The 26,079-nt window shown below is 34.4% G+C and overlaps 25 non-coding genes across 25 annotated transcripts; all 25 read right to left on the reverse strand.

The window, feature by feature from the left end:
- Window positions 1–709: 709 nt before the first annotated feature.
- On the reverse strand, window positions 710–775 carry TRNAL-UAA (transfer RNA leucine (anticodon UAA)). Its single transcript has one exon. It is a non-coding gene; the product is annotated as a tRNA-Leu (tRNA).
- Window positions 776–1,588: 813 nt separating this feature from the next.
- Window positions 1,589–1,654, reverse strand: TRNAL-UAA (transfer RNA leucine (anticodon UAA)). Its single transcript has one exon. It is a non-coding gene; the product is annotated as a tRNA-Leu (tRNA).
- Window positions 1,655–2,464: 810 nt separating this feature from the next.
- On the reverse strand, window positions 2,465–2,530 carry TRNAL-UAA (transfer RNA leucine (anticodon UAA)). The gene has a single exon. It is a non-coding gene; the product is annotated as a tRNA-Leu (tRNA).
- An 807-nt stretch (window positions 2,531–3,337) lies between these two features.
- On the reverse strand, window positions 3,338–3,420 carry TRNAL-UAA (transfer RNA leucine (anticodon UAA)). Its single transcript has one exon. It is a non-coding gene; the product is annotated as a tRNA-Leu (tRNA).
- An 812-nt stretch (window positions 3,421–4,232) lies between these two features.
- On the reverse strand, window positions 4,233–4,298 carry TRNAL-UAA (transfer RNA leucine (anticodon UAA)). The gene has a single exon. It is a non-coding gene; the product is annotated as a tRNA-Leu (tRNA).
- An 810-nt stretch (window positions 4,299–5,108) lies between these two features.
- TRNAL-UAA (transfer RNA leucine (anticodon UAA)) lies at window positions 5,109–5,174 on the reverse strand. Its single transcript has one exon. It is a non-coding gene; the product is annotated as a tRNA-Leu (tRNA).
- Window positions 5,175–5,986: 812 nt separating this feature from the next.
- Window positions 5,987–6,052, reverse strand: TRNAL-UAA (transfer RNA leucine (anticodon UAA)). The gene has a single exon. It is a non-coding gene; the product is annotated as a tRNA-Leu (tRNA).
- An 807-nt stretch (window positions 6,053–6,859) lies between these two features.
- On the reverse strand, window positions 6,860–6,942 carry TRNAL-UAA (transfer RNA leucine (anticodon UAA)). The gene has a single exon. It is a non-coding gene; the product is annotated as a tRNA-Leu (tRNA).
- An 812-nt stretch (window positions 6,943–7,754) lies between these two features.
- TRNAL-UAA (transfer RNA leucine (anticodon UAA)) lies at window positions 7,755–7,820 on the reverse strand. The gene has a single exon. It is a non-coding gene; the product is annotated as a tRNA-Leu (tRNA).
- An 807-nt stretch (window positions 7,821–8,627) lies between these two features.
- TRNAL-UAA (transfer RNA leucine (anticodon UAA)) lies at window positions 8,628–8,710 on the reverse strand. Its single transcript has one exon. It is a non-coding gene; the product is annotated as a tRNA-Leu (tRNA).
- An 812-nt stretch (window positions 8,711–9,522) lies between these two features.
- Window positions 9,523–9,588, reverse strand: TRNAL-UAA (transfer RNA leucine (anticodon UAA)). The gene has a single exon. It is a non-coding gene; the product is annotated as a tRNA-Leu (tRNA).
- An 812-nt stretch (window positions 9,589–10,400) lies between these two features.
- On the reverse strand, window positions 10,401–10,466 carry TRNAL-UAA (transfer RNA leucine (anticodon UAA)). Its single transcript has one exon. It is a non-coding gene; the product is annotated as a tRNA-Leu (tRNA).
- Window positions 10,467–11,274: 808 nt separating this feature from the next.
- On the reverse strand, window positions 11,275–11,357 carry TRNAL-UAA (transfer RNA leucine (anticodon UAA)). The gene has a single exon. It is a non-coding gene; the product is annotated as a tRNA-Leu (tRNA).
- An 812-nt stretch (window positions 11,358–12,169) lies between these two features.
- Window positions 12,170–12,235, reverse strand: TRNAL-UAA (transfer RNA leucine (anticodon UAA)). The gene has a single exon. It is a non-coding gene; the product is annotated as a tRNA-Leu (tRNA).
- Window positions 12,236–13,042: 807 nt separating this feature from the next.
- Window positions 13,043–13,125, reverse strand: TRNAL-UAA (transfer RNA leucine (anticodon UAA)). Its single transcript has one exon. It is a non-coding gene; the product is annotated as a tRNA-Leu (tRNA).
- A 1,684-nt stretch (window positions 13,126–14,809) lies between these two features.
- TRNAL-UAA (transfer RNA leucine (anticodon UAA)) lies at window positions 14,810–14,892 on the reverse strand. Its single transcript has one exon. It is a non-coding gene; the product is annotated as a tRNA-Leu (tRNA).
- Window positions 14,893–15,702: 810 nt separating this feature from the next.
- On the reverse strand, window positions 15,703–15,768 carry TRNAL-UAA (transfer RNA leucine (anticodon UAA)). Its single transcript has one exon. It is a non-coding gene; the product is annotated as a tRNA-Leu (tRNA).
- Window positions 15,769–16,575: 807 nt separating this feature from the next.
- On the reverse strand, window positions 16,576–16,658 carry TRNAL-UAA (transfer RNA leucine (anticodon UAA)). The gene has a single exon. It is a non-coding gene; the product is annotated as a tRNA-Leu (tRNA).
- Window positions 16,659–18,348: 1,690 nt separating this feature from the next.
- On the reverse strand, window positions 18,349–18,414 carry TRNAL-UAA (transfer RNA leucine (anticodon UAA)). The gene has a single exon. It is a non-coding gene; the product is annotated as a tRNA-Leu (tRNA).
- Window positions 18,415–19,221: 807 nt separating this feature from the next.
- Window positions 19,222–19,304, reverse strand: TRNAL-UAA (transfer RNA leucine (anticodon UAA)). The gene has a single exon. It is a non-coding gene; the product is annotated as a tRNA-Leu (tRNA).
- Window positions 19,305–20,113: 809 nt separating this feature from the next.
- Window positions 20,114–20,196, reverse strand: TRNAL-UAA (transfer RNA leucine (anticodon UAA)). Its single transcript has one exon. It is a non-coding gene; the product is annotated as a tRNA-Leu (tRNA).
- A 2,560-nt stretch (window positions 20,197–22,756) lies between these two features.
- On the reverse strand, window positions 22,757–22,839 carry TRNAL-UAA (transfer RNA leucine (anticodon UAA)). Its single transcript has one exon. It is a non-coding gene; the product is annotated as a tRNA-Leu (tRNA).
- An 812-nt stretch (window positions 22,840–23,651) lies between these two features.
- Window positions 23,652–23,717, reverse strand: TRNAL-UAA (transfer RNA leucine (anticodon UAA)). Its single transcript has one exon. It is a non-coding gene; the product is annotated as a tRNA-Leu (tRNA).
- An 810-nt stretch (window positions 23,718–24,527) lies between these two features.
- TRNAL-UAA (transfer RNA leucine (anticodon UAA)) lies at window positions 24,528–24,610 on the reverse strand. Its single transcript has one exon. It is a non-coding gene; the product is annotated as a tRNA-Leu (tRNA).
- Window positions 24,611–25,418: 808 nt separating this feature from the next.
- On the reverse strand, window positions 25,419–25,501 carry TRNAL-UAA (transfer RNA leucine (anticodon UAA)). The gene has a single exon. It is a non-coding gene; the product is annotated as a tRNA-Leu (tRNA).
- Window positions 25,502–26,079: the final 578 nt, after the last annotated feature.

Here is a 26,079-nt window from a genome sequence, read left to right on the forward strand (position 1 = left end):
TATCAAGAGCTGTAGACCGGCCACCAATGTAGACCATACTCTTCACTGGAAATTTCATACTCCAACTTTAACTTTCCTCTGTATATTGGCTTTCATTTTTGCTCTATGTTTAGAAAGATGACCAAAACTGATCATTGGAATAAAATGTTACCTGGATTTATCAACAACGCTAAGTTAAAAAAATCGAGTTTCCTAATACAAATTAATCTTTCTACATAATGTCAATGACAAGTTCGTCACTTCACTATACTCCATGTTTTCCTAAGCAGATTTAACATTTCATCACTACCTATGCACCCTGTCATTTTCCTTTTTTGATCTAACCTTTCTAGAAGACCATATTTTATACAAATTTCTTTTATCATACTTCTGATTCGCTCATATTATTTTGACATCACGTGCTTTAAAACGTCTTTTGGAGCTACAGTATGATTGTTTACCTCAATAAATCAACTACTTCTTTTTCCCAAAAGATTCCACATTTGTTTTTTTTAGATGTCTTTTCTTTGGTTGAAACTTATAACTTCCTCTAGTGATCATCATACTTTGTACTAGAGCTTCAGTTTATTATAAAACCTCCACTCAATTAATTGCAATATTCATGGTTATTACAGGTATACAACTGTGCTACCGGGCAACAATATCTTTCCTGCTGTTCAGACCTATGAATATTTTGAGATGCCTTGAAGATTTTCAAGAGTAAAACTCATACCAGGAGTGGGGTTCGAACCATTGGATCTTAAGTCCAACGCCTTAACCACTCGGCCATCCTGGTGGTTGTGTGTCAGCTTTTAGATTGTAACTGGAGCTGATGATTGATAAAAATAGTGCAATCATTAAATTTGCACTAACAGATAGCTTTATTTTATAAGGTGACTTATCAAGAGCTGTAGACCGGCCACCAATGTAGACCATACTCTTCACTGGAAATTTCATACTCCAACTTTAACTTTCCTCTGTATATTGGCTTTCATTTTTGCTCTATGTTTAGAAAGATGACCAAAACTGATCATTGGAATAAAATGTTACCTGGATTTATCAACAACGCTAAGTTAAAAAAATCGAGTTTCCTAATACAAATTAATCTTTCTACATAATGTCAATGACAAGTTCGTCACTTCACTATACTCCATGTTTTCCTAAGCAGATTTAACATTTCATCACTACCTATGCACCCTGTCATTTTCCTTTTTTGATCTAACCTTTCTAGAAGACCATATTTTATACAAATTTCTTTTATCATACTTCTGATTCGCTCATATTATTTTGACATCACGTGCTTTAAAACGTCTTTTGGAGCTACAGTATGATTGTTTACCTCAATAAATCAACTACTTCTTTTTCCCAAAAGATTCCACATTTGTTTTTTTTAGATGTCTTTTCTTTTTGTTGAAACTTATAACTTCCTCTAGTGATCATCATACGTTGTACTAGAGCTTCAGTTTATTATAAAACCTCCACTCAATTAATTGCAATATTCATGGTTATTACAGGTATACAACTGTGCTACCGGGCAACAATATCTTTCCTGCTGTTCAGACCTATGAATATTTTGAGATGCCTTGAAGATTTTCAAGAGTAAAACTCATACCAGGAGTGGGGTTCGAACCATTGGATCTTAAGTCCAACGCCTTAACCACTCAGCCATCCTGGTGGTTGTGTGTTTGATTTTAGATTGTAACTGGTGCTGATGATTGATAAAAATAGTGCAATCATTAAATTTGCACTAACAGAGTTTTATTTTATAAGGTGACTTATCAAGAGCTGTAGACCGGCCACCAATGTAGACCATACTCTTCACTGTAAATTTCATACTCCAACTTTAACTTTCCTCTGTATATTGGCTTTCATTTTTGCTCTATGTTTAGAAAGATGACCAAAACTGATCATTGGAATAAAATGTTACCTGGATTTATCAACAACGCTAAGTTAAAAAAATCGAGTTTCCTAATACAAATTAATCTTTCTACATAATGTCAATGACAAGTTCGTCACTTCACTATACTCCATGTTTTCCTAAGCAGATTTAACATTTCATCACTACCTATGCACCCTGTCATTTTCCTTTTTTGATCTAACCTTTCTAGAAGACCATATTTTATACAAATTTCTTTTATCATACTTCTGATTCGCTCATATTATTTTGACATCACGTGCTTTAAAACGTCTTTTGGAGCTACAGTATGATTGTTTACCTCAATAAATCAACTACTTCTTTTTCCCAAAAGATTCCACATTTGTTTTTTTTAGATGTCTTTTCTTTGGTTGAAACTTATAACTTCCTCTAGTGATCATCATACGTTGTACTAGAGCTTCAGTTTATTATAAAACCTCCACTCAATTAATTGCAATATTCATGGTTATTACAGGTATACAACTGTGCTACCGGGCAACAATATCTTTCCTGCTGTTCAGACCTATGAATATTTTGAGATGCCTTGAAGATTTTCAAGAGTAAAACTCATACCAGGAGTGGGGTTCGAACCATTGGATCTTAAGTCCAACGCCTTAACCACTCGGCCATCCTGGTGGTTGTGTGTTTGATTTTAGATTGTAACTGGTGCTGATGATTGATCAAAATAGTGCAATCATTAAATTTGCACTAACAGAGCTTTATTTTATAAGGTGACTTATCAAGAGTTGTAGACCGGCCACCAATGTAGACCATACTCTTCACTGTAAATTTCATACTCCAACTTTAACTTTCCTCTGTATATTGGCTTTCATTTTTGCTCTATGTTTAGAAAGATGACCAAAACTGATCATTGGAATAAAATGTTACCTGGATTTATCAACAACGCTAAGTTAAAAAAATCGAGTTTCCTAATACAAATTAATCTTTCTACATAATGTCAATGACAAGTTCGTCACTTCACTATACTCCATGTTTTCCTAAGCAGATTTAACATTTCATCACTACCTATGCACCCTGTCATTTTCCTTTTTTGATCTAACCTTTTTAGAAGACCATATTTTATACAAATTTCTTTTATCATACTTCTGATTCGCTCATATTATTTTGACATCACGTGCTTTAAAACGTCTTTTGGAGCTACAGTATGATTGTTTACCTCAATAAATCAACTACTTCTTTTTCCCAAAAGATTCCACATTTGTTTTTTTTATGTCTTTTCTTTGGTTGAAACTTGAAACTTCCTCTAGTGATCATCATACGTCGTACTAGAGCTTCAGTTTATTATAAAACCTCCACTCAATTAATTGCAATATTCATGGTTATTACAGGTATACAACTGTGCTACCGGGCAACAATATCTTCCTGCTGTTCAGACCTATGTATATTTTGAGATGCCTTGAAGATTTTCAAGAGTAAAACTCATACCAGGAGTGGGGTTCGAACCCACGCAGATACATATCCATTGGATCTTAAGTCCAACGCCTTAACCACTCGGCCATCCTGGTGGTTGTGTGTCAGCTTTTAGATTGTAACTGGAGCTGATGATTGATAAAAATAGTGCAATCATTAAATTTGCACTAACAGATAGCTTTATTTTATAAGGTGACTTATCAAGAGCTGTAGACCGGCCACCAATGTAGACCATACTCTTCACTGGAAATTTCATACTCCAACTTTAACTTTCCTCTGTATATTGGCTTTCATTTTTGCTCTATATTTAGAAAGATGACCAAAACTGATCATTGGAATAAAATGTTACCTGGATTTATCAACAACGCTAAGTTAAAAAAATCGAGTTTCCTAATACAAATTAATCTTTCTACATAATGTCAATGACAAGTTCGTCACTTCACTATACTCCATGTTTTCCTAAGCAGATTTAACATTTCATCACTACCTATGCACCCTGTCATTTTCCTTTTTTGATCTAACCTTTCTAGAAGACCATATTTTATACAAATTTCTTTTATCATACTTCTGATTCGCTCATATTATTTTGACATCACGTGCTTTAAAACGTCTTTTGGAGCTACAGTATGATTGTTTACCTCAATAAATCAACTACTTCTTTTTCCCAAAAGATTCCACATTTGTTTTTTTTAGATGTCTTTTCTTTGGTTGAAACTTATAACTTCCTCTAGTGATCATCATACGTTGTACTAGAGCTTCAGTTTATTATAAAACCTCCACTCAATTAATTGCAATATTCATGGTTATTACAGGTATACAACTGTGCTACCGGGCAACAATATCTTTCCTGCTGTTCAGACCTATGAATATTTTGAGATGCCTTGAAGATTTTCAAGAGTAAAACTCATACCAGGAGTGGGGTTCGAACCATTGGATCTTAAGTCCAACGCCTTAACCACTCGGCCATCCTGGTGGTTGTGTGTTTGATTTTAGATTGTAACTGGTGCTGATGATTGATAAAAATAGTGCAATCATTAAATTTGCACTAACAGAGCTTTATTTTATAAGGTGACTTATCAAGAGCTGTAGACCGGCCACCAATGTAGACCATACTCTTCACTGGAAATTTCATACTCCAACTTTAACTTTCCTCTGTATATTGGCTTTCATTTTTGCTCTATGTTTAGAAAGATGACCAAAACTGATCAGTGGAATAAAATGTTACCTGGATTTATCAACAACGCTAAGTTAAAAAAATCGAGTTTCCTAATACAAATTAATCTTTCTACATAATGTCAATGACAAGTTCGTCACTTCACTATACTCCATGTTTTCCTAAGCAGATTTAACATTTCATCACTACCTATGCACCCTGTCATTTTCCTTTTTTGATCTAACCTTTCTAGAAGACCATATTTTATACAAATTTCTTTTATCATACTTCTGATTCGCTCATATTATTTTGACATCACGTGCTTTAAAACGTCTTTTGGAGCTACAGTATGATTGTTTACCTCAATAAATCAACTACTTCTTTTTCCCAAAAGATTCCACATTTGTTTTTTTTAGATGTCTTTTCTTTGGTTGAAACTTATAACTTCCTCTAGTGATCATCATACGTTGTACTAGAGCTTCAGTTTATTATAAAACCTCCACTCAATTAATTGCAATATTCATGGTTATTACAGGTATACAACTGTGCTACCGGGCAACAATATCTTTCCTGCTGTTCAGACCTATGAATATTTTGAGATGCCTTGAAGATTTTCAAGAGTAAAACTCATACCAGGAGTGGGGTTCGAACCATTGGATCTTAAGTCCAACGCCTTAACCACTCGGCCATCCTGGTGGTTGTGTGTCAGCTTTTAGATTGTAACTGGAGCTGATGATTGATAAAAATAGTGCAATCATTAAATTTGCACTAACAGATAGCTTTATTTTATAAGGTGACTTATCAAGAGCTGTAGACCGGCCACCAATGTAGACCATACTCTTCACTGGAAATTTCATACTCCAACTTTAACTTTCCTCTGTATATTGGCTTTCATTTTTGCTCTATGTTTAGAAAGATGACCAAAACTGATCATTGGAATAAAATGTTACCTGGATTTATCAACAACGCTAAGTTAAAAAAATCGAGTTTCCTAATACAAATTAATCTTTCTACATAATGTCAATGACAAGTTCGTCACTTCACTATACTCCATGTTTTCCTAAGCAGATTTAACATTTCATCACTACCTATGCACCCTGTCATTTTCCTTTTTTGATCTAACCTTTCTAGAAGACCATATTTTATACAAATTTCTTTTATCATACTTCTGATTCGCTCATATTATTTTGACATCACGTGCTTTAAAACGTCTTTTGGAGCTACAGTATGATTGTTTACCTCAATAAATCAACTACTTCTTTTTCCCAAAAGATTCCACATTTGTTTTTTTTAGATGTCTTTTCTTTGGTTGAAACTTATAACTTCCTCTAGTGATCATCATACGTTGTACTAGAGCTTCAGTTTATTATAAAACCTCCACTCAATTAATTGCAATATTCATGGTTATTACAGGTATACAACTGTGCTACCGGGCAACAATATCTTTCCTGCTGTTCAGACCTATGAATATTTTGGGATGCCTTGAAGATTTTCAAGAGTAAAACTCATACCAGGAGTGGGGTTCGAACCATTGGATCTTAAGTCCAACGCCTTAACCACTCGGCCATCCTGGTGGTTGTGTGTTTGATTTTAGATTGTAACTGATGCTGATGATTGATAAAAATAGTGCAATCATTAAATTTGCACTAACAAAGCTTTATTTTATAAGGTGACTTATCAAGAGCTGTAGACCGGCCACCAATGTAGACCATACTCTTCACTGTAAATTTCATACTCCAACTTTAACTTTCCTCTGTATATTGGCTTTCATTTTTGCTCTATGTTTAGAAAGATGACCAAAACTGATCATTGGAATAAAATGTTACCTGGATTTATCAACAACGCTAAGTTAAAAAAATCGAGTTTCCTAATACAAATTAATCTTTCTACATAATGTCAATGACAAGTTCGTCACTTCACTATACTCCATGTTTTCCTAAGCAGATTTAACATTTCATCACTACCTATGCACCCTGTCATTTTCCTTTTTTGATCTAACCTTTCTAGAAGACCATATTTTATACAAATTTCTTTTATCATACTTCTGATTCGCTCATATTATTTTGACATCACGTGCTTTAAAACGTCTTTTGGAGCTACAGTATGATTGTTTACCTCAAGAAATCAACTACTTCTTTTTCCCAAAAGATTCCACATTTGTTTTTTTTATGTCTTTTCTTTGGTTGAAACTTGAAACTTCCTCTAGTGATCATCATACGTCGTACTAGAGCTTCAGTTTATTATAAAACCTCCACTCAATTAATTGCAATATTCATGGTTATTACAGGTATACAACTGTGCTACCGGGCAACAATATCTTCCTGCTGTTCAGACCTATGTATATTTTGAGATGCCTTGAAGATTTTCAAGAGTAAAACTCATACCAGGAGTGGGGTTCGAACCCACGCGGATACATATCCATTGGATCTTAAGTCCAATGCCTTAACCACTCGGCCATCCTGGTGGTTGTGTGTCAGCTTTTAGATTGTAACTGGAGCTGATGATTGATAAAAATAGTGCAATCATTAAATTTGCACTAACAGATAGCTTTATTTTATAAGGTGACTTATCAAGAGCTGTAGACCGGCCACCAATGTAGACCATACTCTTCACTGGAAATTTCATACTCCAACTTTAACTTTCCTCTGTATATTGGCTTTCATTTTTGCTCTATGTTTAGAAAGATGACCAAAACTGATCATTGGAATAAAATGTTACCTGGATTTATCAACAACGCTAAGTTAAAAAAATCGAGTTTCCTAATACAAATTAATCTTTCTACATAATGTCAATGACAAGTTCGTCACTTCACTATACTCCATGTTTTCCTAAGCAGATTTAACATTTCATCACTACCTATGCACCCTGTCATTTTCCTTTTTTGATCTAACCTTTCTAGAAGACCATATTTTATACAAATTTCTTTTATCATACTTCTGATTCGCTCATATTATTTTGACATCACGTGCTTTAAAACGTCTTTTGGAGCTACAGTATGATTGTTTACCTCAATAAATCAACTACTTCTTTTTCCCAAAAGATTCCACATTTGTTTTTTTTAGATGTCTTTTCTTTGGTTGAAACTTATAACTTCCTCTAGTGATCATCATACGTTGTACTAGAGCTTCAGTTTATTATAAAACCTCCACTCAATTAATTGCAATATTCATGGTTATTACAGGTATACAACTGTGCTACCGGGCAACAATATCTTTCCTGCTGTTCAGACCTATGAATATTTTGAGATGCCTTGAAGATTTTCAAGAGTAAAACTCATACCAGGAGTGGGGTTCGAACCATTGGATCTTAAGTCCAACGCCTTAACCACTCGGCCATCCTGGTGGTTGTGTGTTTGATTTTAGATTGTAACTGGTGCTGATGATTGATAAAAATAGTGCAATCATTAAATTTGCACTAACAGAGCTTTATTTTATAAGGTGACTTATCAAGAGCTGTAGACCGGCCACCAATGTAGACCATACTCTTCACTGGAAATTTCATACTCCAACTTTAACTTTCCTCTGTATATTGGCTTTCATTTTTGCTCTATGTTTAGAAAGATGACCAAAACTGATCAGTGGAATAAAATGTTACCTGGATTTATCAACAACGCTAAGTTAAAAAAATCGAGTTTCCTAATACAAATTAATCTTTCTACATAATGTCAATGACAAGTTCGTCACTTCACTATACTCCATGTTTTCCTAAGCAGATTTAACATTTCATCACTACCTATGCACCCTGTCATTTTCCTTTTTTGATCTAACCTTTCTAGAAGACCATATTTTATACAAATTTCTTTTATCATACTTCTGATTCGCTCATATTATTTTGACATCACGTGCTTTAAAACGTCTTTTGGAGCTACAGTATGATTGTTTACCTCAATAAATCAACTACTTCTTTTTCCCAAAAGAATCCACATTTGTTTTTTTTATGTCTTTTCTTTGGTTGAAACTTAAAACTTCCTCTAGTGATCATCATATGTCGTACTAGAGCTTCAGTTTATTATAAAACCTCCACTCAATTAATTGCAATATTCATGGTTATTACAGGTATACAACTGTGCTACCGGGCAACAATATCTTCCTGCTGTTCAGATCTATGTATATTTTGAGATGCCTTGAAGATTTTCAAGAGTAAAACTCATACCAGGAGTGGGGTTCGAACCCACGCGGATACATATCCATTGGATCTTAAGTCCAACGCCTTAACCACTCGGCCATCCTGGTGGTTGTGTGTCAGCTTTTAGATTGTAACTGGAGCTGATGATTGATAAAAATAGTGCAATCATTAAATTTGCACTAACAGATAGCTTTATTTTATAAGGTGACTTATCAAGAGCTGTAGACCGGCCACCAATGTAGACCATACTCTTCACTGGAAATTTCATACTCCAACTTTAACTTTCCTCTGTATATTGGCTTTCATTTTTGCTCTATGTTTAGAAAGATGACCAAAACTGATCAGTGGAATAAAATGTTACCTGGATTTATCAACAACGCTAAGTTAAAAAAATCGAGTTTCCTAATACAAATTAATCTTTCTACATAATGTCAATGACAAGTTCGTCACTTCACTATACTCCATGTTTTCCTAAGCAGATTTAACATTTCATCACTACCTATGCACCCTGTCATTTTCCTTTTTTGATCTAACCTTTCTAGAAGACCATATTTTATACAAATTTCTTTTATCATACTTCTGATTCGCTCATATTATTTTGACATCACGTGCTTTAAAACGTCTTTTGGAGCTACAGTATGATTGTTTACCTCAATAAATCAACTACTTCTTTTTCCCAAAAGATTCCACATTTGTTTTTTTTAGATGTCTTTTCTTTGGTTGAAACTTATAACTTCCTCTAGTGATCATCATACGTTGTACTAGAGCTTCAGTTTATTATAAAACCTCCACTCAATTAATTGCAATATTCATGGTTATTACAGGTATACAACTGTGCTACCGGGCAACAATATCTTTCCTGCTGTTCAGACCTATGAATATTTTGAGATGCCTTGAAGATTTTCAAGAGTAAAACTCATACCAGGAGTGGGGTTCGAACCATTGGATCTTAAGTCCAACGCCTTAACCACTCGGCCATCCTGGTGGTTGTGTGTCAGCTTTTAGATTGTAACTGGAGCTGATGATTGATAAAAATAGTGCAATCATTAAATTTGCACTAACAGATAGCTTTATTTTATAAGGTGACTTATCAAGAGCTGTAGACCGGCCACCAATGTAGACCATACTCTTCACTGGAAATTTCATACTCCAACTTTAACTTTCCTCTGTATATTGGCTTTCATTTTTGCTCTATGTTTAGAAAGATGACCAAAACTGATCATTGGAATAAAATGTTACCTGGATTTATCAACAACGCTAAGTTAAAAAAATCGAGTTTCCTAATACAAATTAATCTTTCTACATAATGTCAATGACAAGTTAGTCACTTCACTATACTCCATGTTTTCCTAATCAGATTTAACATTTCATCACTACCTATGCACCCTGTCATTTTCCTTTTTTGATCTAACCTTTCTAGAAGACCATATTTTATACAAATTTCTTTTATCATACTTCTGATTCGCTCATATTATTTTGACATCACGTACTTTAAAACGTCTTTTGGAGCTACAGTATGATTGTTTACCTCAATAAATCAACTACTTCTTTTTCCCAAAAGATTCCACATTTGTTTTTTTTAGATGTCTTTTCTTTGGTTGAAACTTATAACTTCCTCTAGTGATCATCATACGTTGTACTAGAGCTTCAGTTTATTATAAAACCTCCACTCAATTAATTGCAATATTCATGGTTATTACAGGTATACAACTGTGCTACCGGGCAACAATATCTTTCCTGCTGTTCAGACCTATGAATATTTTGAGATGCCTTGAAGATTTTCAAGAGTAAAACTCATACCAGGAGTGGGGTTCGAACCATTGGATCTTAAGTCCAACGCCTTAACCACTCGGCCATCCTGGTGGTTGTGTGTTTGATTTTAGATTGTAACTGGTGCTGATGATTGATAAAAATAGTGCAATCATTAAATTTGCACTAACAGAGCTTTATTTTATAAGGTGACTTATCAAGAGCTGTAGACCGGCCACCAATGTAGACCATACTCTTCACTGGAAATTTCATACTCCAACTTTAACTTTCCTCTGTATATTGGCTTTCATTTTTGCTCTATGTTTAGAAAGATGACCAAAACTGATCAGTGGAATAAAATGTTACCTGGATTTATCAACAACGCTAAGTTAAAAAAAATCGAGTTTCCTAATACAAATTAATCTTTCTACATAATGTCAATGACAAGTTCGTCACTTCACTATACTCCATGTTTTCCTAAGCAGATTTAACATTTCATCACTACCTATGCACCCTGTCATTTTCCTTTTTTGATCTAACCTTTCTAGAAGACCATATTTTATACAAATTTCTTTTATCATACTTCTGATTCGCTCATATTATTTTGACATCACGTGCTTTAAAACGTCTTTTGGAGCTACAGTATGATTGTTTACCTCAATAAATCAACTACTTCTTTTTCCCAAAAGAATCCACATTTGTTTTTTTTATGTCTTTTCTTTGGTTGAAACTTAAAACTTCCTCTAGTGATCATCATACGTCGTACTAGAGCTTCAGTTTATTATAAAACCTCCACTCAATTAATTGCAATATTCATGGTTATTACAGGTATACAACTGTGCTACCGGGCAACAATATCTTCCTGCTGTTCAGACCTATGTATATTTTGAGATGCCTTGAAGATTTTCAAGAGTAAAACTCATACCAGGAGTGGGGTTCGAACCCACGCGGATACATATCCATTGGATCTTAAGTCCAACGCCTTAACCACTCGGCCATCCTGGTGGTTGTGTGTCAGCTTTTAGATTGTAACTGGAGCTGATGATTGATAAAAATAGTGCAATCATTAAATTTGCACTAACAGATAGCTTTATTTTATAAGGTGACTTATCAAGAGCTGTAGACCGGCCACCAATGTAGACCATACTCTTCACTGGAAATTTCATACTCCAACTTTAACTTTCCTCTGTATATTGGCTTTCATTTTTGCTCTATGTTTAGAAAGATGACCAAAACTGATCATTGGAATAAAATGTTACCTGGATTTATCAACAACGCTAAGTTAAAAAAATCGAGTTTCCTAATACAAATTAATCTTTCTACATAATGTCAATGACAAGTTCGTCACTTCACTATACTCCATGTTTTCCTAAGCAGATTTAACATTTCATCACTACCTATGCACCCTGTCATTTTCCTTTTTTGATCTAACCTTTCTAGAAGACCATATTTTATACAAATTTCTTTTATCATACTTCTGATTCGCTCATATTATTTTGACATCACGTGCTTTAAAACGTCTTTTGGAGCTACAGTATGATTGTTTACCTAAATAAATCAACTACTTCTTTTTCCCAAAAGATTCCACATTTGTTTTTTTTAGATGTCTTTTCTTTGGTTGAAACTTATAACTTCCTCTAGTGATCATCATACGTTGTACTAGAGCTTCAGTTTATTATAAAACCTCCACTCAATTAATTGCAATATTCATGGTTATTACAGGTATACAACTGTGCTACCGGGCAACAATATCTTTCCTGCTGTTCAGACCTATGAATATTTTGAGATGCCTTGAAGATTTTCAAGAGTAAAACTCATACCAGGAGTGGGGTTCGAACCATTGGATCTTAAGTCCAACGCCTTAACCACTCGGCCATCCTGGTGGTTGTGTGTTTGATTTTAGATTGTAACTGGTGCTGATGATTGATAAAAATAGTGCAATCATTAAATTTGCACTAACAGAGCTTTATTTTATAAGGTGACTTATCAAGAGCTGTAGACCGGTCACCAATGTAGACCATACTCTTCACTGGAAATTTCATACTCCAACTTTAACTTTCCTCTGAATATTGGCTTTCATTTTTGCTCTATGTTTAGAAAGATGACCAAAACTGATCATTGGAATAAAATGTTACCTGGATTTATCAACAACGCTAAGTTAAAAAAATCGAGTTTCCTAATACAAATTAATCTTTCCACATAATATCAATGACAAGTTCGTCACTTCACTATACTCCATGTTTTCCTAAGCAGATTTAACATTTCATCACTACCTATGCATCCTGTACTTTTCCTTTTTTGATCTAACCTTTCTGGAAGACCATATTTTATACAAATTTCTTTTATCATACTTCTGATTCGCTCATATTATTTTGACATCACGTGCTTTAAAACGTCTTTTGGAGCTACAGTATGATTGTTTACCTCAATAAATCAACTACTTCTTTTTCCCAAAAGAATCCACATTTGTTTTTTTTATGTCTTTTCTTTGGTTGAAACTTAAAACTTCCTCTAGTGATCATCATACGTCGTACTAGAGCTTCAGTTTATTATAAAACCTCCACTCAATTAATTGCAATATTCATGGTTATTACAGGTATACAACTGTGCTACCGGGCAACAATATCTTCCTGCTGTTCAGACCTATCTATATTTTGAGATGCCTTGAAGATTTTCAAGAGTAAAACTGATACCAGGAGTGGGGTTCGAACCCACGCGGATACATATCCATTGGATCTTAAGTCCAACGCCTTAACCACTCGGCCATCCTGGTGGTTGTGTGTCAGCTTTTAGATTGTAACTGGAGCTGATGATTGATAAAAATAGTGCAATCATTAAATTTGCACTAACAGATAGCTTTATTTTATAAGGTGACTTATCAAGAGCTGTAGACCGGCCACCAATGTAGACCATACTCTTCACTGGAAATTTCATACTCCAACTTTAACTTTCCTCTGTATATTGGCTTTTATTTTTGCTCTATGTTTAGAAAGATGACCAAAACTGATCATTGGAATAAAATGTTACCTGGATTTATCAACAACGCTAAGTTAAAAAAATCGAGTTTCCTAATACAAATTAATCTTTCTACATAATGTCAATGACAAGTTCTTCACTTCCCTATACTCAATGTTTTCCTAAGCAGATTTAACATTTCATCACTACTTATGCACCCTGTCATTTTCCTTTTTTGATCTAACCTTTCTAGAAGACCATATTTTATACAAATTTCTTTTATCATACTTCTGATTCGCTCATATTATTTTGACATCACGTGCCTTAAAACGTCTTTTGGAGCTACAGTATGATTGTTTACCTCAATAAATCAACTACTTCTTTTTCCCAAAAGATTCCACATTTGGTTTTTTTTTATGTCTTTTCTTTGGTTGAAACTTGAAACTTCCTCTAGTGATCATCATACGTTGTACTAGAGCTTCAGTTTATTATAAAACCTCCACTCAATTAATTGCAATATTCATGGTTATTACAGGTATACAACTGTGCTACCGGGCAACAATATCTTCCTGCTGTTCAGACCTATGTATATTTTGAGATGCCTTGAAGATTTTCAAGAGTAAAACTCATACCAGGAGTGAGGTTCGAACCATTGGATCTTAAGTCCAACGCCTTAACCACTCGGCCATACTGGTGGTTGTGTGTTTGCTTTTTGATTGTAACTGGTGCTGATGATTTATAAAAATAGTGCAATCATTAAATTTGCACTAACAGAGCTTTATTTTATAAGGTGACTTATCAAGAGCTGTAGACCGGCCACCAATGTAGACCATACTCTTCACTGGAAATTTCATACTCCAACTTTAACTTTCCTCTGTATATTGGCTTTCATTTTTGCTCTATGTTTAGAAAGATGACCAAAACTGATCAGTGGAATAAAATGTTACCTGGATTTATCAACAACGCTAAGTTAAAAAAATCGAGTTTCCTAATACAAATTAATCTTTCTACATAATGTCAATGACAAGTTCGTCACTTCACTATACTCCATGTTTTCCTAAGCAGATTTAACATTTCATCACTACCTATGCACCCTGTCATTTTCCTTTTTTGATCTAACCTTTCTAGAAGACCATATTTTATACAAATTTCTTTTATCATACTTCTGACTCGCTCATATTATTTTGACATCACGTGCTTTAAAACGTCTTTTGGAGCTACAGTATGATTGTTTACCTCAATAAATCAACTACTTCTTTTTCCCAAAAGATTCCACATTTGTTTTTTTTATGTCTTTTCTTTGGTTGAAACTTGAAACTTCCTCTAGTGATCATCATACGTCGTACTAGAGCTTCAGTTTATTATAAAACCTCCCCTCAATTAATTGCAATATTCATGGTTATTACAGGTATACAACTGTGCTACCGGGCAACAATATCTTCCTGCTGTTCAGACCTATGTATATTTTGAGATGCCTTGAAGATTTTCAAGAGTAAAACTCATACCAGGAGTGGGGTTCGAACCCACGCGGATACATATCCATTGGATCTTAAGTCCAACGCCTTAACCACTCGGCCATCCTGGTGGTTGTGTGTCAGCTTTTAAATTGTAACTGGAGCTGAGGATTGATAAAAATAGTGCAATCATTAAATTTGCACTAACAGATAGCTTTATTTTATAAGGTGACTTATCAAGCGCTGTAGACCGGCCACCAATGTAGACCATACTCTTCACTGGAAATTTCATACTCCAACTTTAACTTTCCTCTGTATATTGGCTTTCATTTTTGCTCTATGTTTAGAAAGATGACCAAAACTGATCATTGGAATAAAATGTTACCTGGATTTATCAACAACGCTAAGTTAAAAAAATCGAGTTTCCTAATACAAATTAATCTTTCTACATAATGTCAATGACAAGTTCGTCACTTCACTATACTCCATGTTTTCCTAAGCAGATTTAACATTTCATCACTACCTATGCACCCTGTCATTTTCCTTTTTTGATCTAACCTTTCTAGAAGACCATATTTTATACAAATTTCTTTTATCATACTTCTGATTCGCTCATATTATTTTGACATCACGTGCTTTAAAACATCTTTTGGAGCTACAGTATGATTGTTTACCTCAATAAATCAACTACTTCTTTTTCCCAAAAGATTCCACATTTGGTTTTTTTTATGTCTTTTCTTTGGTTGAAACTTGAAACTTCCTCTAGTGATCATCATACGTTGTACTAGAGCTTCAGTTTATTATAAAACCTCCACTCAATTAATTGCAATATTCATGGTTATTACAGGTATACAACTGTGCTACCGGGCAACAATATCTTCCTGCTGTTGAGACCTATGTATATTTTGAGATGCCTTGAAGATTTTCAAGAGTAAAACTCATACCAGGAGTGAGGTTCGAACCATTGGATCTTAAGTCCAACGCCTTAACCACTCGGCCATCCTGGTGATTGTGTGTTTGCTTTTTGATTGTAACTGGTGCTGATGATTGATAAAAATAGTGCAATCATTAAATTTGCACTAACATAGCTTTATTTTATAAGGTGACTTATCAAGAGCTGTAGACCGGCCACCAATGTAGACCATACTCTTCACTGGAAATTTCATACTCCAACTTTAACTTTCCTCTGTATATTGGCTTTCTTTTTTGCTCTATGTTTAGAAAGATGACCAAAACTGATCAGTGGAATAAAATGTTACCTGGATTTATCAACAACGCTAAGTTAAAAAAATCGAGTTTCCTAATACAAATTAATCTTTCTACATAATGTCAATGACAAGTTCGTCACTTCACTATACTCCATGTTTTCCTAAGCAGATTTAACATTTCATCACTACCTATGCACCCTGTCATTTTCCTTTTTTGATCTAACCTTTCTAGAAGACCATATTTTACACAAATTTCTTTTATCATACTTCTGATTCGCTCATATTATTTTGACATCACGTGCTTTAAAACGTCTTTTGGAGCTACAGTATGATTGTTTACCTCAATAAATCAACTACTTCTTTTTCCCAAAAGATTCCACATTTGTTTTTTTTATGTCTTTTCTTTGGTTGAAACTTGAAACTTCCTCTAGTGATCATCATACGTCGTACTAGAGCTTCAGTTTATTATAAAACCTCCACTCAATTAATTGCAATATTCATGGTTATTACAGGTATACAACTGTGCTACCGGGCAACAATATCTTCCTGCTGTTCAGACCTATGTATATTTTGAGATGCCTTGAAGATTTTCAAGAGTAAAACTCATACCAGGAGTGGGGTTCGAACCCACGCGGATACATATCCATTGGATCTTAAGTCCAACGCCTTAACCACTCGGCCATCCTGGTGGTTGTGTGTCAGCTTTTAGATTGTAACTGGAGCTGATGATTGATAAAAATAGTGCAATCATTAAATTTGCACTAACAGATAGCTTTATTTTATAAGGTGACTTATCAAGAGCTGTAGACCGGCCACCAATGTAGACCATACTCTTCACTGGAAATTTCATACTCCAACTTTAACGTTCCTCTGTATATTGGCTTTCATTTTTGCTCTATGTTTAGAAAGATGACCAAAACTGATCATTGGAATAAAATGTTACCTGGATTTATCAACAACGCTAAGTTAAAAAAAATCGAGTTTCCTAATACAAATTCATCTTTCTACATAATGTCAATGACAAGTTCGTCACTTCACTATACTCCATGTTTTCCTAAGCAGATTTAACATTTCATCACTACCTATGCACCCTGTCATTTTCCTTTTTTGATCTAACCTTTCTAGAAGACCATATTTTATACAAATTTCTTTTATCATACTTCTGATTCGCTCATATTATTTTGACATCACGTGCTTTAAAACGTCTTTTGGAGCTACAGTATGATTGTTTACCTCAATAAATCAACTACTTCTTTTTCCCAAAAGATTCCACATTTGTTTTTTTTAGATGTCTTTTCTTTGGTTGAAACTTATAACTTCCTCTAGTGATCATCATACGTTGTACTAGAGCTTCAGTTTATTATAAAACCTCCACTCAATTAATTGCAATATTCATGGTTATTACAGGTATACAACTGTGCTACCGGGCAACAATATCTTCCTTCTGTTCAGACCTATGTATATTTTGAGATGCCTTGAAGATTTTCAAGAGTAAAACTCATACCAGGAGTGAGGTTCGAACCATTGGATCTTAAGTACAACGCCTTAACCACTCGGCCATCCTGGTGGTTGTGTGTCAGCTTTTAGATTGTAACTGGAGCTGATGATTGATAAAAATAGTGCAATCATTAAATTTGCACTAACAGATAGCTTTATTTTATAAGGTGACTTATCAAGAGCTGTAGACCGGCCACCAATGTAGACCATACTCTTCACTGGAAATTTCATACTCCAACTTTAACTTTCCTCTGTATATTGGCTTTCATTTTTGCTCTATGTTTAGAAAGATGACCAAAACTGATCATTGGAATAAAATGTTACCTGGATTTATCAACAACGCTAAGTTAAAAAAATCGAGTTTCCTAATACAAATTAATCTTTCTACATAATGTCAATGACAAGTTCGTCACTTCACTATACTCCATGTTTTCCTAAGCAGATTTAACATTTCATCACTACCTATGCACCCTGTCATTTTCCTTTTTTGATCTAACCTTTCTAGAAGACCATATTTTATACAAATTTCTTTTATCATACTTCTGATTCGCTCATATTATTTTGACATCACGTGCTTTAAAACGTCTTTTGGAGCTACAGTATGATTGTTTACCTCAATAAATCAACTACTTCTTTTTCCCAAAAGATTCCACATTTGTTTTTTTTAGATGTCTTTTCTTTGGTTGAAACTTATAACTTCCTCTAGTGATCATCATACGTTGTACTAGAGCTTCAGTTTATTATAAAACCTCCACTCAATTAATTGCAATATTCATGGTTATTACAGGTATACAACTGTGCTACCGGGCAACAATATCTTTCCTGCTGTTCAGACCTATGAATATTTTGAGATGCCTTGAAGATTTTCAAGAGTAAAACTCATACCAGGAGTGGGGTTCGAACCATTGGATCTTAAGTCCAACGCCTTAACCACTCGGCCATCCTGGTGGTTGTGTGTTTAATTTTAGATTGTAACTGGTGCTGATGATTGATAAAAATAGTGCAATCATTAAATTTGCACTAACAGAGCTTTATTTTATAAGGTGACTTATCAAGAGCTGTAGACCGGCCACCAATGTAGACCATACTCTTCACTGGAAATTTCATACTCCAACTTTAACTTTCCTCTGTATATTGGCTTTCATTTTTGCTCTATGTTTAGAAAGATGACCAAAACTGATCAGTGGAATAAAATGTTACCTGGATTTATCAACAACGCTAAGTTAAAAAAATCAAGTTTCCTAATACAAATTAATCTTTCTACATAATGTCAATGACAAGTTCGTCACTTCACTATACTCCATGTTTTCCTAAGCAGATTTAACATTTCATCACTACCTATGCACCCTGTCATTTTCCTTTTTTGATCTAACCTTTCTAGAAGACCATATTTTATACAAATTTCTTTTATCATACTTCTGATTCGCTCATATTATTTTGACATCACGTGCTTTAAAACGTCTTTTGGAGCTACAGTATGATTGTTTACCTCAATAAATCAACTACTTCTTTTTCCCAAAAGATTCCACATTTGTTTTTTTTATGTCTTTTCTTTGGTTGAAACTTGAAACTTCCTCTAGTGATCATCATACGTCGTACTAGAGCTTCAGTTTATTATAAAACCTCCACTCAATTAATTGCAATATTCATGGTTATTACAGGTATACAACTGTGCTACCGGGCAACAATATCTTCCTGCTGTTCAGACCTATGTATATTTTGAGATGCCTTGAAGATTTTCAAGAGTAAAACTCATACCAGGAGTGGGGTTCGAACCCACGCGGATACATATCCATTGGATCTTAAGTCCAACGCCTTAACCACTCAGCCATCCTGGTGGTTGTGTGTCAGCTTTTAGATTGTAACTGGAGCTGATGATTGATAAAAATAGTGCAATCATTAAATTTGCACTAACAGATAGCTTTATTTTATAAGGTGACTTATCAAGAGCTGTAGACCGGCCACCAATGTAGACCATACTCTTCACTGGAAATTTCATACTCCAACTTTAACTTTCCTCTGTATATTGGCTTTCATTTTTGCTCTATGTTTAGAAAGATGACCAAAACTGATCATTGGAATAAAATGTTACCTGGATTTATCAACAACGCTAAGTTAAAAAAATCGAGTTTCCTAATACAAATTAATCTTTCTACATAATGTCAATGACAAGTTCGTCACTTCACTATACTCCATGTTTTCCTAAGCAGATTTAACATTTCATCACTACCTATGCACCCTGTCATTTTCCTTTTTTGATCTAACCTTTCTAGAAGACCATATTTTATACAAATTTCTTTTATCATACTTCTGATTCGCTCATATTATTTTGACATCACGTGCTTTAAAACGTCTTTTGGAGCTACAGTATGATTGTTTACCTCAATAAATCAACTACTTCTTTTTCCCAAAAGATTCCACATTTGTTTTTTTTATGTCTTTTCTTTGGTTGAAACTTGAAACTTCCTCTAGTGATCATCATACGTCGTACTAGAGCTTCAGTTTATTATAAAACCTCCACTCAATTAATTGCAATATTCATGGTTATTACAGGTATACAACTGTGCTACCGGGCAACAATATCTTCCTGCTGGTCAGACCTATGTATATGTTGAGATGCCTTGAAGATTTTCAAGAGTAAAACTCATACCAGGAGTGGGGTTCGAACCCACGCGGATACATATCCATTGGATCTTAAGTCCAACGCCTTAACCACTCGGCCATCCTGGTGGTTGTGTGTCAGCTTTTAGATTGTAACTGGAGCTGATGATTGATAAAAATAGTGCAATCATTAAATTTGCACTAACAGATAGCTTTATTTTATAAGGTGACTTATCAAGAGCTGTAGACCGGCCACCAATGTAGACCATACTCTTCACTGGAAATTTCATACTCCAACTTTAACTTTCCTCTGTATATTGGCTTTCATTTTTGCTCTATGTTTAGAAAGATGACCAAAACTGATCATTGGAATAAAATGTTACCTGGATTTATCAACAACGCTAAGTTAAAAAAAATCGAGTTTCCTAATACAAATTCATCTTTCTACATAATGTCAATGACAAGTTCGTCACTTGACTATACTCCATGTTTTCCTAAGCAGATTTAACATTTCATCACTACCTATGCACCCTGTCATTTTCCTTTTTTGATCTAACCTTTCTAGAAGACCATATTTTATACAAATTTCTTTTATCATACTTCTGATTCGCTCATATTATTTTGACATCACGTGCTTTAAAACGTCTTTTGGAGCTACAGTATGATTGTTTACCTCAATAAATCAACTACTTCTTTTTCCCAAAAGATTCCACATTTGGTTTTTTTTTATGTCTTTTCTTTGGTTGAAACTTGAAACTTCCTCTAGTGATCATCATACGTTGTACTAGAGCTTCAGTTTATTATAAAACCTCCACTCAATTAATTGCAATATTCATGGTTATTACAGGTACACAACTGTGCTACCGGGCAACAATATCTTCCTGCTGTTCAGACCTATGTATATTTTGAGATGCCTTGAAGATTTTCAAGAGTAAAACTCATACCAGGAGTGAGGTTCGAACCATTGGATCTTAAGTCCAACGCCTTAACCACTCGCCATCCTGGTGGTTGTGTGTTTGATTTTAGATTGTAACTGGTGCTGATGATTGATAAAAATAGTGCAATCATTAAATTTGCACTAACAGAGCTTTATTTTATAAGGTGACTTATCAAGAGCTGTAGACCGGCCACCAATGTAGACCATACTCTTCACTGTAAATTTCATACTCCAACTTTAACTTTCCTCTGTATCTTGGCTTTCATTTTTGCTCTATGTTTAGAAAGATGACCAAAACTGATCATTGGAATAAAATGTTACCTGGATTTATCAACAACGCTAAGTTAAAAAAATCGAGTTTCCTAATACAAATTAATCTTTCTACATAATGTCAATGACAAGTTCGTCACTTCACTATACTCCATGTTTTCCTAAGCAGATTTAATATTTCATCACTACCTATGCACCCTGTCATTTTCCTTTTTTGATCTAACCTTTCTAGAAGACCATATTTTATACAAATTTCTTTTATCATACTTCTGATTCGCTCATATTATTTTGACTTCACGTGCTTTAAAACGTCTTTTGGAGCTACAGTATGATTGTTTACCTCAATAAATCAACTACTTCTTTTTCCCAAAAGATTCCACATTTGTTTTTTTTTATGTCTTTTCTTTGGTTGAAACTTGAAACTTCCTCTAGTGATCATCATACGTTGTACTAGAGCTTCAGTTTATTATAAAACCTCCACTAAATTAATTGCAATATTCATGGTTATTACAGGTATACAACTGTGCTACCGGGCAACAATATCTTCCTGCTGTTCAGACCTATGTATATTTTGAGATGCCTTGAAGATTTTCAAGAGTAAAACTCATACCAGGAGTGAGGTTCGAACCATTGGATTTTAAGTCCAACGCCTTAACCACTCGCCATCCTGGTGGTTGTGTGTTTGATTTTAGATTGTAACTGGTGCTGATGATTGATAAAAATAGTGCAATCATTAAATTTGCACTAACAGAGCTTTATTTTATAAGGTGACTTATCAAGAGCTGTAGACCGGCCACCAATGTAGACCATACTCTTCACTGTAAATTTCATACTCCAACTTTAACTTTCCTCTGTATCTTGGCTTTCATTTTTGCTCTATGTTTAGAAAGATGACCAAAACTGATCATTGGAATAAAATGTTACCTGGATTTATCAACAACGCTAAGTTAAAAAAATCGAGTTTCCTAATACAAATTAATCTTTCCACATAATATCAATGACAAGTTCGTCACTTCACTATACTCCATGTTTTCCTAAGCAGATTTAACATTTCATCACTACCTATGCACCCTGTACTTTTCCTTTTTTGATCTAACCTTTCTGGAAGACCATATTTTATACAAATTTCTTTTATCATACTTCTGATTCGCTCATAATATTTTGACATCATGTGCTTTAAAACTTCTTTTGGAGCTACAGTATGATTGTTTACCTCTATAAATCAACTACATCTTTTTCCCAAAAGATTCCACATTTGTTTTTTTTAGATGTCTTTTCTTTGGTTGAAACTTGAAACTTCCTCTAGTGATCATCATACGTCGTACTAGAGCTTCAGTTTATTATAAAACCTCCACTCAATTAATTGCAATATTCATGGTTATTACAGGTATACAACTCTGCTACCGGGCAACAATATCTTTCCTGCTGTTCAGACCTATGTAGATTTTGAGATGCCTTGAAGATTTTCAAGAGTAAAACTCATACCAGGAGTGGGGTTCGAACCCACGCGGATACATATCCATTGGATCTTAAGTCCAACGCCTTAACCACTCGGCCATCCTGGTGGTTGTGTGTCAGCTTTTAGATTGTAACTGGAGCTGATGATTGATAAAAATAGTGCAATCATTAAATTTGCACTAACAGATAGCTTTATTTTATAAGGTGACTTATCAAGAGCTGTAGACCGGCCACCAATGTAGACCATACTCTTCACTGGAAATTTCATACTCCAACTTTAACTTTCCTCTGTATATTGGCTTTCATTTTTGCTCTATGTTTAGAAAGATGACCAAAACTGATCATTGGAATAAAATGTTACCTGGATTTATCAACAACGCTAAGTTAAAAAAAATCGAGTTTCCTAATACAAATTCATCTTTCTACATAATGTCAATGACAAGTTCGTCACTTGACTATACTCCATGTTTTCCTAAGCAGATTTAACATTTCATCACTACCTATGCACCCTGTCATTTTCCTTTTTTGATCTAACCTTTCTAGAAGACCATATTTTATACAAATTTCTTTTATCATACTTCTGATTCGCTCATATTATTTTGACATCACGTGCTTTAAAACGTCTTTTGGAGCTACAGTATGATTGTTTACCTCAATAAATCAACTACTTCTTTTTCCCAAAAGATTCCACATTTGTTTTTTTTTTATGTCTTTTCTTTGGTTGAAACTTGAAACTTCCTCTAGTGATCATCATACGTTGTACTAGAGCTTCAGTTTATTATAAAACCTCCACTCAATTAATTGCAATATTCATGGTTATTACAGGTACACAACTCTGCTACCGGGCAACAATATCTTCCTGCTGTTCAGACCTATGTATATTTTGAGATGCCTTGAAGATTTTCAAGAGTAAAACTCATACCAGGAGTGAGGTTCGAACCATTGGATCTTAAGTCCAACGCCTTAACCACTCGGCCATCCTGGTGGTTGTGTGTTTGCTTTTTGATTGTAACTGGTGCTGATGATTGATAAAAATAGTGCAATCATTAAATTTGCACTAACAGAGCTTTATTTTATAAGGTGACTTATCAAGAGCTGTAGACCGGCCACCAATGTAGACCATACTCTTCACTGGAAATTTCATACTCCAACTTTAACTTTCCTCTGAATATTGGCTTTCATTTTTGCTCTATGTTTAGAAAGATGACCAAAACTGATCATTGGAATAAAATGTTACCTGGATTTATCAACAACGCTAAGTTAAAAAAATCGAGTTTCCTAATACAAATTAATCTTTCCACATAATATCAATGACAAGTTCGTCACTTCACTATACTCCATGTTTTCCTAAGCAGATTTAACATTTCATCACTACCTATGCACCCTGTACTTTTCCTTTTTTGATCTAACCTTTCTGGAAGACCATATTTTATACAAACTTCTTTTATCATACTTCTGATTCGCTCATATTATTTTGACATCATGTGCTTTAAAACTTCTTTTGGAGCTACAGTATGATTGTTTACCTCTATAAATCAACTACATCTTTTTCCCAAAAGATTCCACATTTGTTTTTTTTAGATGTCTTTTCTTTGGTTGAAACTTGAAACTTCCTCTAGTGATCATCATACGTCGTACTAGAGCTTCAGTTTATTATAAAACCTCCACTCAATTAATTGCAATATTCATGGTTATTACAGGTATACAACTGTGCTACCGGGCAACAATATCTTTCCTGCTGTTCAGACCTATGTAGATTTTGAGATGCCTTGAAGATTTTCAAGAGTAAAACTCATACCAGGAGTGGGGTTCGAACCCACGCGGATACATATCCATTGGATCTTAAGTCCAACGCCTTAACCACTCGGCCATCCTGGTGGTTGTGTGTTTGCTTTTTGATTGTAACTGGTGCTGATGATTGATAAAAAATAGTGCAATCATTAAATTTGCACTAACAGAGCTTTATTTTATAAGGTGACTTATCAAGAGCTGTAGACCGGCCACCAATGTAGACCATACTCTTCACTGGAAATTTCATACTCCAACTTTAACTTTCCTCTGTATATTGGCTTTCATTTTTGCTCTATGTTTAGAAAGATGACCAAAACTGATCATTGGAATAAAATGTTACCTGGATTTATCAACAACGCTAAGTTAAAAAAATCGAGTTTCCTAATACAAATTAATCTTTCTACATAATGTCAATGACAAGTTCGTCACTTCACTATACTCCATGTTTTCCTAAGCAGATTTAACATTTCATAACTACCTATGCACCCTGTCATTTTCCTTTTTTGATCTAACCTTTCTAGAAGACCATATTTTATACAAATTTCTTTTATCATACTTCTGATTCGCTCATATTATTTTGACATCACGTGCTTTAAAACGTCTTTTGGAGCTACAGTATGATTGTTTACCTCAATAAATCAACTACTTTTTCCCAAAAGATTCCACATTTGTTTTTTTTAGATGTCTTTTCTTTGGTTGAAACTTATAACTTCCTCTAGTGATCATCATACGTTGTACTAAAGCTTCAGTTTATTATAAAACCTCCACTCAATTAATTGCAATATTCATGGTTATTACAGGTATACAACTCTGCTACCGGGCAACAATATCTTTCCTGCTGTTCAGACCTATGTAGATTTTGAGATGCCTTGAAGATTTTCAAGAGTAAAACTCATACCAGGAGTGGGGTTCGAACCCACGCGGATACATATCCATTGGATCTTAAGTCCAACGCCTTAACCACTCGGCCATCCTGGTGGTTGTGTGTCAGCTTTTAGATTGTAACTGGAGCTGATGATTGATAAAAATAGTGCAATCATTAAATTTGCACTAACAGATAGCTTTATTTTATAAGGTGACTTATCAAGAGCTGTAGACCGGCCACCAATGTAGACCATACTCTTCACTGGAAATTTCATACTCCAACTTTAACTTTCCTCTGTATATTGGCTTTCATTTTTGCTCTATGTTTAGAAAGATGACCAAAACTGATCATTGGAATAAAATGTTACCTGGATTTATCAACAACGCTAAGTTAAAAAAAATCGAGTTTCCTAATACAAATTCATCTTTCTACATAATGTCAATGACAAGTTCGTCACTTGACTATACTCCATGTTTTCCTAAGCAGATTTAACATTTCATCACTACCTATGCACCCTGTCATTTTCCTTTTTTGATCTAACCTTTCTAGAAGACCATATTTTTACAAATTTCTTTTATCATACTTCTGATTCGCTCATATTATTTTGACATCACGTGCTTTAAAACGTCTTTTGGAGCTACAGTATGATTGTTTACCTCAATAAATCAACTACTTCTTTTTCCCAAAAGAT

Source organism: Anomaloglossus baeobatrachus, chromosome 3, assembly GCF_048569485.1.
Source record: "Anomaloglossus baeobatrachus isolate aAnoBae1 chromosome 3, aAnoBae1.hap1, whole genome shotgun sequence".
Classification (NCBI taxonomy): Eukaryota; Metazoa; Chordata; class Amphibia; order Anura; family Aromobatidae; genus Anomaloglossus; species Anomaloglossus baeobatrachus.